The following is a 12,141-nucleotide window of genomic DNA, read 5'->3' as shown; positions in this document are numbered from 1 at the left end:
CGCGGGCTCCCAGCGCGAGGTCAGCCTCTCCTCGGGCAAGCCGGCTCCCGGCTCCCGGCTCCGGCGGCAGGGCTGGCCGGCGCGCCGGCGTCCTTTGGCGGGAGGGACGGGGGCAGAGCGGCGGTGCCGCACCAGGGCTAGAGCTCGCCCTCGCGGTGCCAGTTGAGCAGTTAAGCCAGAGGACGGAGATGCGGCACGGCCGCGTCACAAGGACCAGGCAAGCAGCAACATCGAGCGGCCGTCAATCGCAAGCTTGAGCGGAGATTTTTGCCCCGCCACGCAAAAATCTCCACCCAGTTACTTTCCTGCTGAGGAAGGAGGAGAGGTCGCAAAAGGTGTGCAGAGCTCGCTGGGGTGGGCCCTGGATCCAGGCCGCTCCCGTCGGTCGGTCGTGAGCTGCAAGGCCCGGCATGACGCGTCAGGAGCGCATCTCCAAGGAAAGCAAAGCTTCAGAAGTTGGAGTCATTTCTTCCCTCCCTAGTTTTTGTTTGTTTTGGTAGTACTGGATCAGGACCTGGATGGGTGTCACGTGGCTTCCTCTCTGCACATTGTTCTACAAGGGCACGAGCCATCATCAGGAATGCGCAGGCAGGCGATCCCAAATTCAAGCTGCTTTTGCAGACAAAAAGGAACTAGAAGAATTAACATAATGGCTAATTACGCGTGACTGAATGTTTCAACAGACGCCCTAAACAACTCCCAAAAGCATACGATTGGCACGTGGCGCTTTGCACTGCTGCCCGGGGGCTGCCTTGGCTGCTGCGGGCCAAGCAGAGCGACCCAGAAGCGGCCCTTCGTCTTTGCGCCGGGGCAGCGGGGAAGGAGCCTGGGCGGGCCGCTTCTCGCCCTAAAGGGACGACGTGGACCTGGAGGCTCACGGCCCAATCTTGGGGTGGTCAGTCCTGTCCGCCATTAGATCTGGGGAAGTTAGATACTGAGTAGCCGGTGTGTGCTCTCTTTGTGTGCTCCCTGTCTTACTTACAATACAGTACTTACCTACTTAATAGCACTCAGGCTCGGTCAAAGCCTATTATAATTTAGTAAATCTAACTAATGGAACTATGGCTTCAATCATATATGTAGATTGGATACGAAGTAGGGTTGTATGATGGCATTTCCACGGATCTGATATTACAAGTCTTTGTTTTGTAGAGACGCATATCCTGATCTTTCAACAGCTCTTCAAAAGCTGGAGAGAGCTTGATCTTTTAATGTTTGGCTTCATCCATAGAGATATGGTTGAATAACAGATGGGATTAACAGAAGAGAGTATCTGTAGCTCAGGGTCGAACTGTGGGCCCGTGGTCCTAGGGAGCAAACCCCACCCTCCCGCGCACTGATGATGTTTCCTAGTCAGGTAATGAAATGTCTGCAAGCAAACCACCCAGCTCAGACAGCACCGAGGACTCCACGGATAGGATAAATATTGAACTGCATTTAATGGGGAAAAACAGACTTTCCTTAGCTTTCTAGTCAAATTGCCATCTAGCTGGGATTTCTGTTTCTGAGAGCAGCGATTTGGATTCCCACCCATCCGTTTGCTCCTGCTGGTGGGTTTCCACTGCTCATTCCCAGCCCGATTACCCTTAAAGAGCCACCGCTGTCATGGCTGACGTCCTGTTGACACGTTTATGTGAGTTAGGGAATTCTTTTTAAAATGGAGAGAGGGGCTTTCATCAAATCCTGTGGGTCTCTGTTGGCTTCAACCTATTGAGGGTAAATTTTAGTGGCTGGGTGTCTGTGTGAGATCTGCACTACCATTCCATAACCTTACTAATGATATACTTCGAACTATTGGCTTGATATAGGTCAACATGGAGAATATGTTTAGATTGAGATTAAGTGACTGAGTAACTCACTAACAGGAATCAAATTATTCTAGTAGGAGGGATAATTTTGTAATTAACTGTTGAAGTAAGCTACGCTGAAGCCATTTTGGGTACGTGCAGGCTAGGCTGCTAGCTGGAGCATGTACCAGGATATGGCAAACTCCTCCCAGTCAACTGTACTTGCAACCGAACGTGTGTAACCACCCTTTGCTTTGCCATCTGTACCGCCCACTTTCGCTTGCTCACAATAAAAGGGGGTTGCAGAGTCAGCTCTGGGCTCTCATCCCGAGGAAACTTTGCCAGGTGTTTCTCTCTTTATTGGCTGCGTCATGAGAAGCCCACCAGGGAAAAACCACAACTGGTGACCCCGACGTGATCACCTCGAGGGTGATACGTTTCTTGGACCCCTCTACTCACCGCCCGGGCGTGGCTAAGTGCGCTTCAGGAGACCGTCGGTAAAGACGTCTGCCTTCTCGTGAGTATGGGGGGAGCGTTTTCTAAGGAGCAGGCTGTGCATCTGCAGGAACTTAGAGAATTAACCAAGTCCGCAATTCTTATTTTAAGGAACAATGGAAAAATTTTCCCCGTCCTTTCAAAATCAGAATTGATCGCATTGATGTCTTACGTTTGGAAACAATGTCTGGCTTATCCGGAAAAGGGCTCGTTGAAGGTGAAATCATGGCAAAAATTGGGCTCTTATTTCCATGAGTCACCTAGAGCGCCTCCAAAAATCTTGGCCACGTGGCGAGGGGTCATGGAGTGCATAAAGATGCATGAGGCGGGGCTTTCCGATGATTCTCCTTCTGATCGTCCCCCGCCGTATCAATCAAATGGTTCCAAAATTATCCCAGACAAAAAAGGAGAAGAGGGGGATCTACAGGCTTTTTCTGTTGTTACACCCCCACCCCTATGTTTGTCCCGGCCGATGCACTTCCTGAGTCGGGACCCATTGAAGTTCTCTCCCCCTCCCCCATGGTCGCGCAAGCTATGGCGCAGGCTCGCAAAGAGGGCATTTTGGAAGCGGAGGAGCTGGCGCAATGTTGCCCTGTGGAATTTGTTACCGACACTGCAGGGAATGTAGCGCCTCGTCTCGAGCCTCTTCCCATGAAGTTAATTAGAGATCTCAAACAAGCAAGCTCTATGTATGGGATTCAAGCCCCATACGTTAGAGGGCTGATTCAAACAATTGCAAACTCTTTTTTTATGTTGCCTGAAGATTGGAAAGATTTATTCTGAATGATACTGACTAGTTCTCAGTATGTGATTTGGGAGTCTGAGTTTAGAGGAGAGGCGGAGCGTGTTGCTCGCCGCTTGGGACGCGCTGCCACCGCCGACCAGATCTTTGGCGGCGGCCGCTACGCCACCATGGCTGCCCAAGCAAATCTTAATCGCAATTTGCTTCTCTCTACAGGCCCGCTGTAGATCAAAACTTCTTACAGGTGTTGAGCCTTCTACCTTGTTTGTTCCCTGCTCCCTTACAACTTGGGAGATGTTGTATGCGAATTCAGAAAATTTGCAATTGGCTCTTGCTGAGTGGCCTGGGAAAGTCTCCTGCCACCACCCTCCAGATCCTCGCCTCCAGCTTATTAAATTTATTCCGGTTGCGTGGGATACCCAGAATTCTCCCGCTCCAATTCCAGATGTCATCACACTGTTTGCGGATGGGGGTAAGAAGTTTGGTGCTTGTGTCTGGTTTATAGAAGGGAGATGGCACACAAGGCTTACCCCTCCGCAAAAATCTGCTCAACGTGCGGAGCTTGCTGCTTCCATTATAGCCTTTCAGACTTTCCCTCGCCAGCCCTTTAATCTCATTCTGGACAGCCTGTATGTCACCCAAATAATCCGCACAATTTTTCAGTCTTACATTTCCCCATCCCTGGACTCCGACCTAACATCCCTATTTCTTACCCTTCAAACTGCTATTTCCTCCCGCACACATCCCTATTTTGTGGCACACATCAGAAGTCATCAGCCCTTTCCTGGATCACTTCAGGAAGGGAATGACATGGCAGATGCGGCGGCATCTGCCTCTGTTATCCTTTCATTGTCCTCCCCTACCCCAGGAGAAAGTCATTCTTACTTTCATCAAAATGCAAAGGCGCTTATGAAACAATTTGGCATTTCGGCTACAGAGGCATCCGCAATTGTTCAACAATGTCCTACCTGTAGCCAGCAGGCTCATTCCCTCCCCATGGGAGTTAACCCTAGAGGTATGGAGTGTTGCCAAATTTGGCAAATGGATGTCACGCAATATGCCCCCTTTGCCCCTTGGAAATATCTCCATGTTTCCATTGATACATTCTCTGGCTTTATTATGGCATCGCCCCAGAGAGGAGAGACTGCAAAACATGTTATTAATCATTGTATTCGGACCTTTGCAACGCTGGGACGCCCAAAAGAACTTAAAACTGACAACGGCCCGGCCTATATTAGCTCCACATTTGCGGCTTTTTGTCAAAAATGGGCCGTCGTTCACAAATTCGGAATACCATATAACTGCCAGGGCCAGGCCTTGGTGGAACGTGCTAATCAAACACTTAAACATGCCTTGGATAGGTACAATCAGACACAGGGGAAAACAACCCCAGGCCTCCCGGCTGTGCAAGACAGGCTTAACCTTTGTTTGTATACGCTGAATTTTTTGAACCTCACTGGCTCACCACCAACCTCTGCGGCAACCCGCCATTTTTCCGCTTCTCCACTTGCAGCTACATCACCACCCCAGGTCTACTTCTGTCTTCCCCCAGACCCCAAGTGGCACGGGCCTGCGCATCTCATCACCTGGGGCTGAGGGTACGCTGCGGTCCGTCACGACGACCAAACCGTCTGGGTTCCTGGCAGGCACGTTAGGCCATGTCTTCTGAAAGGTCAAAAATGAGGCTCTCTTGGCTTATGCTGTTTCCACTTGCGCTGATATGCAAGGCCTCCGACAACCCTCACGTTCCCCTCAACCAGACGTGGGTCATCCTCGACTCACATTCTGAGGTGGTGAACTCCTCCTCAGCCAACCGATCTGGACCTTGGTTTCCCGACCTCTACTTTGACATTGCAAAAATGCTCCGACTCACCGAAGACGATGACTTCATTAGGAAGCACCACTTTTATATATGTCCAGGATATAGAAAGGAGTCTTCATACAAGAAACTTTGTGGAGGGGCTGATACGTACTTTTGCGCAAATTGGAACTGTGTTTCCACCGGACATATTTGGTGGGATGCCCCGATAAAAACTGATTATGTTTCCATTAAAAGAACCACCCAAAGCTTAAACTGTCAACAAAAAAGAGAAGATGGGACTATACAAGGCTATTGTAACCCGGTTCGCATTACTTTTACTGAGCAGGGGAAGAAATATGAGGGTTGGCAAGCGGGGCTCACTTGGGGCGTTCGTCTTTATGATAAGGTTCGGATAGGCTATCGCGATAAGGGAAACATCTTTACCATCAGATTGATATCTACCCCTATTACTCCCCCTGTGCCGGTTGCCCCTAACCAGGTAATTATCCCTCCCCCTCCAAGTACTCCCCGGGTAACTCCACCATCATAGAAGGGGTCATTTCCTCTCCACGCATTAGTAATCCATTGTAGGACATTGCCCAGGCCACTTACCAGCTTTTGAATGCTAGTCACCCCAATCTTACTTCTTCTTGTTGGCTTTGTTATAATGTTTTGCCTCCGTATTATGAGGCTGTAGCTTTTGAGGCGGCCTTTAACACGTCTACTTCTGACAAGGGCTGCCGATGGAGACATGGCTCTCAGACCATCCAGGCCATAACGGGCAAGGGCACCTGTATAGGCAAGATACTTTCCTCATACAAATCATATTGCAATGTTACTGTCAGCAACATTGACACCACCCTTTTCTACATTCCTCCGGAAAATGGGTGGTGGGCATGCTCCACGGGACTTACAGCCTGTGCACATGGTAATGTGTTAAACGCCACGGGCTTTTGTATCCTCGTACACATCATCCCACGCATGTACATCCACGCTGAGGATGATATCCTTAATGCCTATTCTACCACAGAGTTGTCTCAAAGTAAACGAGAGCCGGTCTCCACCCTCACCATTGCCTTGCTGGTAGGTTTAGGTCTTACAGGTGCTGGCACTGGGATCGCGTCCTTTGCCCACCAATATACACAATACCAAAATTTGAGAGCAGCAATTGACCTCGACTTAGAATGCATTGAAACGTCTATTTTCCACTTGCAGAAATCACTTACCTCCCTTTCGGAGGTAGTATTACAAAATAGACGAGGCTTAGACCTCCTCTTTCTACAAGAGGGTGGCCTGTGTGTGGCCTTGAAGGAAGAGTGCTGCTTCTATGCCGACCATTCTGGAATTGTTCGAGAATCCATGACCAAACTGAGAGAGGGCCTGAATGCCCGCAGGCGAGAGCGCGAAGACCGACAAGGATGGTTTAATCTCTCCTTGTGGCTCACAACCTTGGTTAGCGCTCTCGCTGGACCGTTATTATTGTTAATTATAGCATGTACAGTTGGTCCTTGTGTCCTTAATAGGCTTATGAGGTTTTTTCAGGATAAACTGGGTACCATAGAAGCACAGGTCAATATGGTCTGCACTCATAAATACCTGCCTCTCCCAACCAGTGGCATCTGAGCAGCTTCTTTGCAAACCTCAGCTCACCCTTATCAGTGATGAGGAGGAAGCCGCCCTTTAAAATAATAAAAACAGAGGAGATGTTGAAGTAAGCTACGCTGAAGCCATTTTGGGTACGTGCAGGCTAGGCTGCTAGCTGGAGCATGTACCAGGATATGGCAAACTCCTCCCAGTCAACTGTACTTGCAACCTAACGTGTGTAACCACCCTTTGCTTTGCCATCTGTACCGCCCACTTTCGCTTGCTCACAATAAAAGGGGGTTGCAGAGTCAGCTCTGGGCTCTCATCCCGAGGAAACTTTGCCAGGTGTTTCTCTCTTTATTGGCTGCGTCATGAGAAGCCCACCAGGGAAAAACCACAATTAAGTTCTGTAGCATGATGCAGAAGCCACCTTTTAATGAGATCCCAGTCATGGAAACACACCCCAATGCTTTGAAAATGTGCAATATGTTTACCTGAGCCACTGCTCCTCATATTTTTTAGTTTTATCATCCACCCATCTCATACAGCAGCAGCTACTCATACGTGTCTGAGAAGCTCGAACACCTAGAGGAGCCTCGGGCTAAAGTCTGTTGAGTTGAGGCTGGTCTTCTAAAAAGGGACAAGAGGCCACGTTTTTAACTGAAACATCGTGAATCTGGGGTTCCCCCCCCCCTTTTCCCGCTTCAGCTTTTTGGAAAGTGAGTAAGATGGTAGCACTTTCGCTGAGTCCTAGATATATTAAAGTATTGTCACTCAGGGCTTTTTTTGTTTAATCCACTGCCCTTGTGGATTAAAACAAAACAAAACAAAACAGAACTTTACCGATGTAAGCCAGAAAATTAGTTCTCCAGATTTCAAGAGTTCTTTCCAACTTTTTAACATCCATGTGTCCTTCCACCACAATCAATCAGCATTTTAAAACGTGGAAGGAGAACCTCTCTGCCTCTCCAGTTTATCCTTTCGAAGAAACCCGGGAGCCAGAAGCCCTGAGCGTCACACTTGTGGAGGACCTCCAAGGAGCTCCTCAGCGGGGAACCTGGTAGCCGGGCCCCCCTCGCAGGGGCAGGATGCTGGAACGGAGAGGGGAGGGGAGGGGAGGGCGCCCTCCCTGTCCCCGGGACGCAGGGCTGACCCTTCTGCAACATTGCAGTCTGCGTCTGCCTGAGTTGGGGAATTTTGGGTAATTTTTTTTCTGGGAGCAAAGCCTTCTTGGCACATTGAAAATTACAGCCTTGGCTCTCTTCATGCTAAATAGGAAAAAGCCGATCCATCCAGAACAAACGTGGCTTCCCTCTGCCCGACCATCAGAGAAGCTCCGAGAGTGGTGCCCGTAGTTGGCTTCCTTTGGTGGGACAGCAGGGGAGGCTGCTGTGGGCATGGTGGTGAAGCCCACCCCGTGGGTAATGCTGCCTTGCTCCTGAGGATCCTCTGCGTTTCCACCAGGTGGGAATGATCGCCAGTGGAGAGGCCAGCGGTGGGTGGAGGGCTCTTGGGGCCAAAGTCACCCTCTGACCCGAAGGGGCCCCGATGTGCCCCTCTGCTGGAGCACCAACCTGAAAACCAGCCTGCGTGTTGTGGGGGGCGTAGAGAGGAAGCTGCTTGGATCATCCGGGCTGGCCATCTGGCAGAGAAAACAGGACACTGAGCTGGGGACAAGCAGATTGTTCCACCACAGGGTTTCTCTTGTCATTGCGCTACAGGAAAGTGTTTACCAGGGAACGAATATAGCAACTGGCCCTGATCCCCCGTTCCCGAAATCGACAGCGACATTTCTGGGAACATCTACACAAGCCATACCCTGATGGGAAACATACTACGACAGACTAGGTCCACCACATGGCAACAGGAAACATCTGAGGCTTATTTACTTTCCTCCAACTTCCTAAGTGGGCTGGTGGGAATAATGGGGCACATTTGGAACCCTTGTGCATTAATGTTACACGCATGCGCGCGCACACACACACTCTGCCTTGCATTCAAAAGGTTCCAGTTTCAATGCATACCCAGTGAAGGCATCAAAGTGCTGGTGACAGGCGGCTTTTTTCCTGCTGAGAATGAAATCTAACTGGGGAGCGTAGAGGAGCTACACAGAGATGGCCTTGAAGAAAGTATATGGTGGCTGTTAGGAAAACGTTGGTTTAGCCCCAAAAGACAGGAGGGGGTGAGGAACAAACTCAAGATTGCCCTGCCTTGATTCTCTAAGAGGGAGGGGGGAGAGAGGAACTCTGTCAGGCTTTCAAGAATCGGTTATTATATCCTATAATAATAAAGCAGAGGAAAGTCAGGAGAAAGCCCCTTTGTTAGATTAACACATTTTATTAAAAGGTATAAAAGGTTGCAACTTGCAAAAGCTCGTACCTTCTAATAAAACTTGTTGGACAAGGTGTGCCAGACTCCTCCTGATTTTTTGCTACCGTAGGCAAACGTGGCTCTCCTACAACGTCTAGGACGAGAAGCAAGAAGTTCTTTGGGTGTCTGTTTCTTGACCTGGCCTACTCCAAAGGGCTCACGGCAGAACAATTCCCAGCACAGGCACTGTGTTCTACTTAGGGTTACGTCAGTCAGCTTTCTCCCTCCAACCTGGTCTTGCCTGAGGGGCCACATTCACTAGGGCTTGCAAAAGGGCTTCTTGTACATCTGGAGGGTCAGTGGAGGGCTTACTGTGCTGAGGGAGCATCAAGGGGGCGAAAGTGAGCCCTAAACAGACTCAACCAAGCACCGAGTTAGGATAACTCCAGTTCACCAGGTCTGCCAGTTGTGGGAACATAGCTCAGCTCCCTGATGCGTTTTGTACACCCAGCTCACAAAGAAAGGGCAGTGGAAGTGGTGACCTGAAGTCTTCTAGAGAAAGAGGCTGGGATTCTACAGACATCGGGCAGGCAGGGTGAGGCATGCTTGCAGAACCACAGAAAAGACCCGGCGGGCTAAGAGTGCCGGGGGAACAAGGCCTTTGTGTAAATGTAGAGCTGGACCACTGAACGGGAAGGAGAGCAGAGCGAGGCCAGAGGCTGCCCCGCTGGCCAGCTGCGGAAGTGAATGGGGGCTGATCCGCTGGACCTCCTTGATGGCACGGCGGCATAAGAAGGCCGTGGTGTCGGTGGCACAATGACTTCTCTCATTCCACCCCCCTGAACAATGCTCAGAATCTGCCTCAATTCTCATGATGCTTGAGGAAGAGTTCCCAGAACTGCACATCGAGACACCAAAGGTAAAAAGATTTACCAGGGTAATTTATTTCAAAATAACTTGAGTTTTATGGTTTAGCATATCTGGCAATAGTTGCAAAAATTACTCAGGTTTTTCTCCAAATTACTTGTACTCTCAGCTTACACTGGAAGTTTCTTCGGCAAAAGCCCTTGAAATTAAAAGTGAATTTGTTTCCCAATGGATTTTTGTCTTCTACTTGTTCAGGCAGAATCCAGGAGGAGAGTAATAAGGAGTAGTATTAAAATAAAGTTGGCATTTTAGTATCAGAATAAAAATACAAGAGTTTCTACTGATTGTCAACACAGCAAATTTCCAGGTCCTTTCTTCCTTGTTTTAAAAAAAAAGCTATTGAAGGATAATGCAAAATACATCCCGTTCAAATTAGCTGCAAACCTCCTGCAGAATACATCTGCTGAAAATCATGCACATTTCAGAACAAATATAGTCCAATTAGCTACCAGGGGATATCGAATGCTTTGTAATATGTACTGACACATATTTACAGATCAGGTCATCAAGGAGTTAGTTAATATTCCAGGCGGGAGACAAGCTCTAAAGTTATCCTAACAATTTGGACAAATTCCTTTGTGATCCCATTTCTGCTGGAGTAGAAAATAACACTGTCTGGTTTCAAGATTTGTCCAAACTACGCGCTACGGTCAGAAACCATCTTTTAGGTTATCTTCCGTGTTCTTTCGTGGCTACCTTTAATAGGATTCCATAAAACTGAAACAGCGCTCCTTCCCCGTAGAGACGTGAGGAGGTCACTCGGTCCACCTGCCTCTTCTACCCCCTCTGAGATGGCAGGGCTGAACCAGGGACCTTCAGCACACAGACGAGGGGTCCCACCGGGGGCTTCCGCCAAGCAAACAGCCTCCTCTCGTTGGCTCATGCTGACCTTGGCAGGCTAGCAGATTTTTTCCCCCCAAAATCTTCCAGCAACACAAAGATTCTTTGCGCATCTGCCTGCCCCAAGAAGTCATGGCCACCATAGTCAGCATCCAACAGCCACGGAGACTAGCTGATCCCAGCACTGCTGCCACATTTCCACAAACTGGTCAACTGGATGTTTTGTATCGGCATTTGTGGACGCATAGGCAGACATTCACATGAAGCCCAAATAAAAATTCGGGGTTTTCCTCCCCGCATTCCCTTTATCTATGGCCTCTGCTCCCACTAAGCGGCACTTGGAATTTGGGGGCGGGGGGGGTTGAAGGCAATGGTTGGTGTGTCCAATGGAAATAATTGCTTGTTTGGATCCAAAGTCCAAAGAATGTTCTTGGGGGTCAAACCAGGTCCTACTTAAGGTTCCACTCACAAACCAGGCACCCACAAAGTACAGATGCCAAATCTTTTTGGGAACATTATTTTTTTCAAGTGACTGCATTCTCCCTTTACAAGGTTCATTGTGGATCCTGCAGAAATTAGGGGATTGTACAGCTTCCAGGGTTTATTCTTATACTGAAATTTAATACCCTCAATGCTGTCTCTAAGAAACACTCACATTTGATGCTAACCAACAAAGTTGTAGAACAGGACAATTGCATAGAGCTGCCAATAGTATTATTTCCTCATTAATCTGAGGATCAGATTGTCCCAACAGAGCAAAGATTTGGTGAAAAGATAAAAAAGCAGATTATAATAGAAGCTTTTGCAAATACTTTTAAGTTCTTCCAATGCACTGAAATGCATTTATAGGTACCTTCAGCTAAAACTAGAAGAGAAGATGGTCCCAAAAGAAAACAGAAATGCTTTTTCTCATATGCTTATTGGACAGTCCTTTATAGTCCACAACGGGACCAGATAAAACAATCTGGGAAGAACAAAGCAGCCTCTTTCAGCTGTGAACAAAATCGTGGCCCTGGGCTGGGGCCGGCAAGTTCAGCCCTGCCTCTCTTCGGTAAGGCTGCTCCTTGCCTCGAAGGCCCTTCGTGTGTGGGGCTGAAATACGGCCAGTGGGAAAGGGAGTTCCCGTTGAGAAAAAGGAAAGAACTTTCCACAGGGGGTTCTGGAAAGGCAGAAGGGCCCATTGACCCACAGAGGGTGGCCGTGGGGAATCCAGATCACCGCCCGGGAGCAAAGGTCTCTTTTCCTTCTCTAAAGCGGTCCAAGGTCAGGTGCAAACATCAGCAGCCTCACCATCGATCCGTGGAAGTCAGAGCAAGGCTCTCCACACGCCCTTTGCAACCAAGGGAGCTGCTGAGACCGCGAGCAGGGAACAAGTTTTCTGACTGGAAATTGCTCCCGATGTTGTAGAAGGTCCTGCTTTTTTGATCTTCCCAAGGTCACTCTACTCTCCTTCAGATCATGAAACATGTTTGCTGAACAAATGGAATTTAACAGGGTTTTAAACCTTATGAATGATACGACATTCAATATAGATTTCTGCACTACTGATGTGCTCTATAAAAAAACATGAAATCATACAAGAATGTTGCAAGAGTAGCAAAAAAACCCCTAGTTTAAAAATATGTGCATTCTTACCTCCTGTTTTGTACCTTCCT

General features: G+C 48.7%; 1 protein-coding gene across 5 annotated transcripts in view; it reads right to left on the bottom strand.

The window, feature by feature from the left end:
* Window positions 1-9,630: 9,630 nt before the first annotated feature.
* Window positions 9,631-12,141, bottom strand: part of CGNL1 (cingulin like 1) — a 42,440-nt gene continuing 39,929 nt past the window's right edge. For all 5 annotated transcript variants that reach the window (XM_088148229.1, XM_088148230.1, XM_007440053.3 and 2 more), the window contains one exon: window positions 9,631-11,958. The gene's annotated coding sequence lies outside the window, so the exon portion shown is untranslated. The remainder of the gene's footprint in view (window positions 11,959-12,141) is intronic.

The sequence above is a fragment of the Python bivittatus genome, unplaced genomic scaffold, assembly GCF_059951505.1.
Source record: "Python bivittatus isolate LINGU-HERP-01145 unplaced genomic scaffold, Pbiv_v1 ctg000530_np1212, whole genome shotgun sequence".
NCBI classification, from domain to species: domain Eukaryota; kingdom Metazoa; phylum Chordata; class Lepidosauria; order Squamata; family Pythonidae; genus Python; species Python bivittatus.
This window is presented reverse-complemented; position numbering and strand designations above follow the sequence as displayed.